The 9,121-nt window shown below is 47.0% G+C and overlaps 1 long non-coding RNA gene across 2 annotated transcripts; it reads left to right on the forward strand.

The window, feature by feature from the left end:
• The first annotated feature begins 3,799 nt into the window (after nt 1-3,799).
• LOC119352871 lies at nt 3,800-6,741 on the forward strand. 2 transcript variants are annotated; one of them, XR_005170238.1, is made up of 6 exons: nt 3,800-3,993; nt 4,113-4,289; nt 4,375-4,419; nt 4,522-4,589; nt 4,782-6,278; nt 6,504-6,741. It is a non-coding gene; the product is annotated as an uncharacterized LOC119352871 (long non-coding RNA). The 2 variants fall into 2 exon arrangements; XR_005170237.1 differs by having other exon boundaries at nt 4,782-6,741.
• The last annotated feature ends 2,380 nt before the right edge of the window (nt 6,742-9,121 follow it).

Here is a 9,121-nt window from a genome sequence, read left to right on the forward strand (position 1 = left end):
GTTTTAGTCTTTTATGACTTTGCTATAACCGGCGTTTCTTCTTGTTACTCATGTGCGTGGTTTTTATCTCGATTGTGTGCATCCTAGTCATACAGACGCCAAATATTCACTCTTGATACTACGTTACGAGTTAGTAAATGTGCCATTTATTGAAGAAAAAGTTGTCATGTATAGGTGTTGATTTCAGGCTGCCAAAGAATGACATGCTAATAACAAGTGATGATGATTCTTCTTTGGTTAGAAACCATATATATGCCCTGATTTTTACAAAGAGAATATACTAATAGCAAAACGATACCAATTACAAATGACCTTGCAATGAATTATAGTGTTCTAGTATCTATGGGCAGTAATTTGAATTGGATTAAGGGGAAAAAGGTAGCATTTGGCAAGTCAATCCTACGGGTTGAGCAATATTTTGTGGGATTAAACTAAGCTCACTCCTTCCTTTGTCCAACCACCGTATGTAAACCACTTCGCTCTGTTTTGATCTTTTCCTCTCACATCTCTAGTTTTTCCCCATCAGTTTTTCTTCTTCTGAAAACCGCCTCATCTGCCTCACGTCTTATTGGCTTGCCAAATAGTAAAATTGTTGGTAAGGCAATGTGTGTTGACTTGATTGACATGTACATGAAATATGAACCTCCTAGTAAGGAAAAAACACAACCACGTTTGGATGCAAGGTATTTCTAGATTTTTCTCTTATTTGGTAAGTAAATAAGAGGTGGGTCAGTTGAGGCAGTTTCCAGGGAAAACCTATTAAAAAAATCAAAGGTGAAAGGAAAAATCAAAAGGAGAGAGAGATAGGAGAGGGGAATGTAGACGAAGAATGAGTGGACGACTGAAGCTTAAGTTTTTTTTCAAATAGGAGAAATATAGAAATATACACACAATATGGAAAATCTACTCCCTCCGCCCACAATATAAGAGCATTTTTTACACTAGTGTAGTGTAAAAAACACTCTTACATTATGGGACGGAGGGAGTATTAGTTAAGATACTAAGCTCCTTCCAGTGTGGTGGGGCCTGTGGGGGTCACTGGGCCCATCTATGAGGGGGTGTGTAAGTGTTGTCGGTTGAGAATTCTTGTTTGTTTTTTATTTTTATTATTTCATTTTTAGTTTTTTCTTTGCGTTTCTATTTTAAAATTTTAATTCATGAACATTTTTAAAATTGCAAGCATTTGTTCAAATCCTTGATTTTAAAAAATCACGACTTTTTCTAAATTTACGAAGTTTATTTCAGGTTTGCGGTTTTTTAAAACCCATGAATAATTTTTGAAATTCATTTTTTATTTGCAAGAATTTTAAACCCATAATCATTTTTTTGATTTAACAAACTTTTTTTCAAAATAAAACGATAGAGGGCCTTTTGTAAGATTAGTAGTGGAGCAAGCTGGAAAACAAATAGTAAGGAGCGAATGGAGCTGGAGGCAAGCTGACCGAGCGGGAGCTTTTGTGGGCTGGTCCTGTGACTGTTATAGTAGCAACTCTATGGTTTCTGCAAGAAATATTAGCTCCCAAGGGGCTCACACAATAACCAACCATACATCAAGGTGCAGGGGCGTAGCCAGGCCCAGACTTATTTTGTGAACACGTTTGAGATATATTTTGTGAACTAAATTGTTGTGAGATTTGAATTGAGCTATTCATGTTGTTATTTTGCCATATTTTGTCTGACACTTGGATTAGGCGAAAAAAAGTTTTAGAGTGTGCACACCCTTCATTTTATTGTTGGGTCCACCACTGCCATATATACACCGAGGTGCAGGGGCGTAGCCAGGACCCAGACTGCATGGGCCATGGCCTGGGACGTTGCAGCTAGGTTGTTGTAGCTAGTGTATTTTGAAGGCTTGGCCTGGGGCGTTGCCTAGCTCTTGCTTTGCAACTGCACTGAGTTGTCTCCAAAAAAGAAAAAAAACTGCACTGAGGCTGAAATTCGTAAGCACATCATAACTACAGACCGAACAAGCCCAGGAATAAATACCGTCTCTAGCAGCAGCTCGACACGACATATATGAAGAAAACAACACAACAAGAAAATTAAAATCCAAGCGAACGGAGACGAAACCCAAAAAAAGAAAAAAAGAAACACGACCGCAAATAACCTGACGGAGAAAAAAGAAGAAGAGAAAACGACGCGGGGAGACGCACATTTGCGTCGTAACGTAAAGCGAGCAGGGAAGCTTTGCCGGCGTGGTGCTTCGTTCATGCAAGGGAGAAGGAGATGGCACCATTTGGTAAAGAAGGATAGGAGGAGGAGGGTGGACGTACCTGACGGAGGGGAGGAGGAGGAGCAGCAGCGGAAGCGGAGCACTTGCACCGTTGCACGGCAGCGGTGGCAAAAGTATGCAGGCGGCATGGCGTGGATTCTGATCCTGTTTATTTATCTGTGTTATGTACGTATGTATGTATGTAGTCGCCCAGGCTAGCTGGTCGGTACGAGGTCTGCGTCTGTCTCCTCCCCTGCTCTGCCCCCATGATCATGATCCAAGATCGATCACCATCCCTAGTCGTCAATGCGGGAAGGAGGGAAGAAGACGGGCACGCGCGCGTCCGCATCGTCGGCGATCAGCACCTCCCCCGCTACGCGCTACGCCACTGCTTTTCCTGGTACCACCAGACCACCAGACCCGGCGTGCGGCGAGGGAGCTGGCCGAGGACGACGAGTGGCATGCCATCGTCCGGCCCAACTGTCGACCGAATTTCCTTGTTTCTTTCTTCCTCGGGGACAGAGGCGGAGGCTGACGTGCGTGCCACCAATGAACGGCTGCCCACACACTGCTGAAATCTGAGATGGGCTCTAGGCCCATATTGCAATTTCTGAAAAATCTCTAAGGGCCCATGTGGGTTATATGGCACTAGGTGTGTGGGAAGTTTAGTCCCACCTTAGAAGTGGAAGGAGAGTTGGAGTGGTTTATAAGGGACTCTCTCCCTCATGCTATTGGAGCTTGAGAAGAGATGAGGCCCTCGCGAGCCGAGCCGAGCTCGGGATGCCGCGGCTGCTGTCACCGCCACCGCGTGGCCGATTGGAGGGTATACATCGCTTATCCCTCTCGTGTTTCTTTCTGTTGTAGCAGTACTAGCGGTATGCGTAGTACATGCTCTGTTAGATCATAATCAGTATGTTATCAATGCTGTCCATGTCATGCTCATGATTTATTCATGGATTAATTTAATCGAAAAACTGCCTATTTTCTCATCACACACAACCCTTTAGGCTGGTCACAGTGGGCAAGAACATAAGCTAGTAACTTACACACTTTCCTAGACTATGTTACTATCTTTATAGTGGATAGAAACATCTATGTAGTGTCATGCAACGATGTATTTATTAAATTATAGACTCATTGTTTCTTGAAGTGTGTGATGTTCCGGTAACTTAGCTAGTTACCACAAGCACATTTCTTTTCATTAAATATGTGCCACATAAGCAAAGTTGTATTGGCGTGTGTGATGTTACTTCTAAGTTCCTCCCCATTATGAGCGCAAGAGGCGATCGATGGCGCTGTCCACGTCCGCAAGCTACGAGACAAGGTTTTTTTTTAGAGAAAGACAAGTTGAATCCACGTTGGCAAGGCTTGTTCGCTTCGTCCCCTCCATCGGATGCCCCCGTCCCTCTCGCTTCTCTCTCTCTCTCGCCTTTGGCGGCGGCGCCCTTCTTCCCTCCCTCTCTCCCCGGCGGCGGCGCTCTTTGATGCCGTCGATCCCCTTTCGTCTATCTCCCTCTTCTCCGATTTAGATCGATGGAGCCGGGCATGTCCTGTCCACCTCTTTCTCGACCAGCCCCGGCGTCGGCGCCCAGCGACCATGGCGTCACGGCGGGCTTGCTCGCCGGCGCGCGCGTGCGTGCTTCGATGCGCGGCGCTCCGTCGAGCTGGCCGGACCGTGACGCGCGCGTGATCTGCCTAGGGTTTGCGGTGGCGGCGCTACACCCGGCCACGGGTCTCCGGCTATCAGGAAGGCAACGGCGCCGATCGATTCGATCCTTAAGGTAACTCTCACTTCCCCTTCGGCTTCTCTCATCGATTCAATTTGATCCCATCTGGCAACCGTGGATGAACACTGACCGCAGTGTACGTTGCTCCGGCATCGTGTTCCGCTGTGCTGCAGGACACCCCTGGATCTTGCTGCAGGAGGTGGGTGTCAGAGAACCAACCTGAGGCACGAGCTAGCCTCCAATTCTTGGGCTCCCGGACAACAAGGACATCTCTGAACCTTCTCTCTGAAAAACACAAGACACACACACGAGCTTGTTGTCTCTCTACCTCTCTGTGTTTTATTCAGTAGGTGTATATCCTCCTTCCCCCTCCCTTAATTTCCAGGGTTTTGAAGTTGGTTCAGTAATTAATTCATGGTCCATGAGTTTGTGCAGAACGACAGGCGGTGGCAGAAAGAGCCATTCCACTACGAATCTCTTGTATGATGGCTCCTTCCTCGGTTTCCCCGGTTCTGGATTCAAGTTCCCAAATGGATACTGTTTTTTTCTTGATTGTGACTTTTGGAATTTTCGATTTGATAGATGAGAGGGCCAGCAAAAGGTGATCAATCAATGGAGACGAAGTATTTGTCAAATTGTTTGCAAGGGTGGTGAGAATCTATTGGCCGTCTGTTTAGTGTCATAATCTTAGAGCTTTTTCTGATTCTCTAGAATGTTGGAACTGTCTTGCTGTTTCAGTTTACGTCTTGCATGGTCAGTGTAGATGAAGTTTTTTTGGATTAATGTTTCCGCCTTAACGAGTTCCTTCCATTTTTATGTCTCGGGCTGTACGATCTCCGCAGATTGCCGCTTCTTTGTTCTGCCGGTGGAGATTCAGTGTGTCATTGCAAATTCCTTACACTGGCAGTGTATCATAGCAAGTTCCTTACACCAGCAAAGCTTGGAGGATATTTTTACAGGTTCAACGCTTGCTTTATTGCTTTCTTACCTTTCGTTCTTCAAGACAATATTTTCCTAGCAGTGCTCGATAACTTTAAATCCATATTTTTGTTCTTTGCATTATCACAAAACGGTGTTGTTCTATCTTTTTGTTTTTTGATTGATCATCAGCAACGACAATGCAACCTACATGTCCTACTTTTACTACTGTGCTTACCATCAGAACCACAGCCCGATGAGAACATTCTGAACTAACAGAAGATGGCTTGCTTCCCTTTTATGGTACATGCTTGGGAATACTAATTATAGCTGACAGAAAACTTATACAGAACTGAATCAAAAGAAGCTGCTTTCATTTTAAGAATTTTTTGAATCCTAAAAAATGTGAAATCTATCTAAGGAAGTGCTTATCACATCGACACACAGCGAGTGCTTAGTCACAATTTTACATACAATATTGCTCAGTCCCCATCATATAAACTGATACCATTTCATTTTCATTCCCTGCACTCTATCTTCCTATTTGATCCTACAATTGGCCTCATTTAGTGTACTATTACCTTTTCTTTTCACTGCGAGATGCATGCCTCATTACCTGTATGTGCCATTCTGTAAAGGGAGTCCAGTACTAGCTAATTTCACTTAGTACAAGATGTATGCCTGATTATCTGTGTGCGGTGGTTTGCCGAACGGGCCCTTACTATCTAACAATAATTCTTCTTCCATTCGAAGTGTTGTGATTTCCAAACTCAATATTTTAGCATATTATTTTCACCAAGCATGATGTGATATTGTAGAGTTTTAGGATGATGTGAAGCTCATGGCTGCCATGAACCGACAAGCTTATATATTCACACTGTTAAAGTTTTATCACTGCTGCTTGCCCGGTTACTCTCCTCTCAGACTGCATAATTGAATTACCTCAATATTATGTTCTATTCTGTCCAATCTCATATATGCCGTTCCCATTACAAACAAATATCTTTCTTATTTCTCACAATAACAATTCTCTCAACACATGCTCCACAGCACGACGACGACGAGCATACGGAGACATCATCCGGAGTAAGTATGTGCTCTGTTCATAATGTTTAGTATGACCGGAAAGAAAACAACAACCTGCGGCTGCAGAGATCATAGTGTACAAAATGGTGGCGAAGGTTACATATAGGGGACTGCTATTACTTTTTTAGGCAAAATTCTGAGTGCTTTATGCAAGTGGTTGTCATACGTTCAGATTTGTATATTCTGTTGCTCTCGTTTAATTTGCAGTAAGCTGACTTCGTTTCACTTTTGATTTCTGTTGGTTAGTACATCCTAAAGATTGGTAATGGAGATGCTACCGAGTGCATGAGTGGATTCATAGCCATGGGCATTCCTCCTCCCTATGGACCTATCTGGTAAAATTATGCGCGGCTTATGTTCTCAGAGCCTTCTGCTTTTATCGACATTGACCTCTTAGTGTACTATTGCACTCATAACACAGACGAGTTAGTAATTAAGGTTTCTTCATCTGTGAGATTTATCTGCAGTCGTTGGGAGCACGAAACACCTCTGAAATACTGAAAGCGAATGTTCCACGAAACTGCTGTGCTGACTCTAACAGTGAGGACTTGCTGTCGTAGGATCTTGGGCGATATATTCATGGGAGCCTACCATGCCGTATTCGACTATGGCAATACGAAGGTTGGGTTCGCGAAGGCGGCATAGGGCTCCCCCGTGGTGGATGGATGAGCTGCAGAGCTGCCTAATCTTCAGATCGGTTTCGTCTTCGTCAAAGCATGTATATGCATATGTTAGATGCTTAATAATAATTGTGTGATCTGGGATAATAAACCTGTCTGTTATGATTTGTCCAATATAATGAAGCAGGCTTTGGTACTCATTATTTGCATACAAGCATGTTTCTCCTGAATCCCAACTGAAAAAGTGTCTACAACGTGTTTGTGTTCATATCTGTTTATCCATCTAAAATTATATTTGGGGTTATCTCAGAAGACTCGGATTAGATCGATGTATTGAAACTGAAGGATGGTCGATTTGGTTGGGCGTAAAAACTGTAGGGTAATGCACTTTTTTATATTGAGTTGTTTCTTGAACACAAATCCTTCGGAGAGGAAAAGTTTCTGATGCAGGCAAGGAATCAGATCTTCAGGTGACCACACATCCATTCAAACCAGGTGGCCCATACTTCCTTTTATCTCCCTTGCATTCTTGATTTGGTTCACCTCCACTACCATCCTAGCTTGCTCTTTTGGGTTCCTATAGGTTCATTGCGAGGCAGTGAAGAACTGAAATACCTGAAGAGAACATTAGGAGGTGATGGTAGAAGCTTGCTTGTGTGCTACCTGCTGTTGTCATTCGAAGGAGGAAGGAATGTGAATGTTCTCACTGAATAGAAAAAAGACGCACTATGGTGAGAGTTGATTAAATGTAGAGTTGAATCCCTTTACCATAGTAGTTTAAATAGCAACCATAAGTTATTTTCCTGAGCCAGCGATTAATCAATGCTAAAGCTGCTCCGCATATTAGTAACAAATGTTGTATTTTATTAGAAAGTATAATTTCGTTACCGAATCAGTGGCCGATCAATGTTGAATTAGGTTCGTATATTTTGTGAAAGTTCGTTGAATCACTTGTCTGAATCTTTATACCAATTATGATAATTTTAGTATAAATAGGAGAGTGGAAGGGGTGGCTCCCACTTGGCATCGCCCCAACTTTCTATCAGGAGGTGCCCCAAGGGGGCGCCCCAACCCCTATTCAGCCATTACACCTGGCCTGCTGCCCGCCCGCTCCAATGAATCTCGATCCACATCAGGCATCGGCTTTGTTTGGATGCATGGGTTAGAGTTAGTTTGGGTTAATTTTGACTCAACTAATCCAAAAATATCCAAACAGAAGGGTTAGTTTGGGTTAGATGCATCTAATCCACATGAAAAACTAACCCACCCAAGAAGTGCTTATTTGGGTCAGTTCTTCTCAAAACCACTAAGAGCAACTCCAAAGGACCGACCCATTTCGTCCGCCTACGTCCGTTTGGGTCGGCACGGACAAATATGGCGGCCGAACGCGCCGACCCAAACCCAAATCATGTCCGCGTCGTGTCCGCGCCGACGCATTTGCGGCTCAAATTTGCGCCCCAAATGCGTCGGCACGGACGCCGAACGGACGCTTCTCGTGCCTTCTCGCTATCCGCCGCGTCCCCACATGGCGGCCGTCCAACTACCCGCTGCCCACGCGGTCAGCTTAATTTATGACGACGGGCCCACGCGTCAGCGACGACGCTCGTCCTTTTTTAAGCCGACCGTATGGCGGAGCCGTCCTCATCCAAACTCGCCGTCCACATCTGCCCACCTTTGCTCCCTCGTCGCCGGCAAACCCTAGCCACCACAACCACAGCGAGATGGGCCTCTTCTTCGGCGCCAGCGGGAGCAAGGCCAAGGGCAAGTCCCTCGCCACCCCTTTCCCCTCAGAGTTCCTCCCACCTCCGTCGGCGTCGGCGCCTCGCCGGCAGAGGCAGCGCGTGAACGTGCCAGTGCACCAGGCGGAGTGGCACTGGCAGCACCACCAGCCTCTGCCGTATCCGGACGTGACGCTACCGCACGACTGGCATTTGGATCCAGATAGGATCCCAGTGCCGGCGGCGCCGCGGACGGCTTGTGCTCACGCGGAGGAGGTGCGGCGCCGGCGGGCGCTGCTGACGCCGGAGCAACGCCGCGACCAGGCCTACGCAACCGACTCGCCCAACTGGGCGAGGTGGTTCGCCTTCGAGCACGAGGAGGCGAGGCGACGGGGCGTGCGCGAGGTCGACCAGAGGTCGCCGCCACCGGCGCTCGTCGTCCGCGAGGAGGACCAGGCGGCCCTTGCGGCCGTCTACCGGAAGAGCGGGGAGGACGAGCGACACAGAGCGGAGGCAGAAGAGGAGGCTCGGTACGAGGCGGCAATGGCGCAGCCGCTTGCCCTCTCCGCGGCGGGCGACAACGTGGTGCCGCCGGTGGCCCCGCCGCCCCCCATCAAGCCAGAGCCCGAGCCCGAGCCCATCACGCGCTTCTCTTGGAGGGGAGTGGTGCGCGAATGGGTGTCCGCGCCACCGGTTTGGCTGGGGGCGACGCCGGCGCAGGAGCAGGCGTACCTCGAGATGTGGCACCAGCGCCGGCTGGTAGAGGAGCGCCGTCACGGCGAGTACGAGGAGATGCTTGAGCGCGACCTCGAGGAGGAGCAGCGCGAGGCCGCGGCCGCA

The sequence above is a fragment of the Triticum dicoccoides genome, chromosome 2A (genome assembly GCF_002162155.2).
Source record: "Triticum dicoccoides isolate Atlit2015 ecotype Zavitan chromosome 2A, WEW_v2.0, whole genome shotgun sequence".
In the NCBI taxonomy this organism is placed as follows: domain Eukaryota; kingdom Viridiplantae; phylum Streptophyta; class Magnoliopsida; order Poales; family Poaceae; genus Triticum; species Triticum dicoccoides.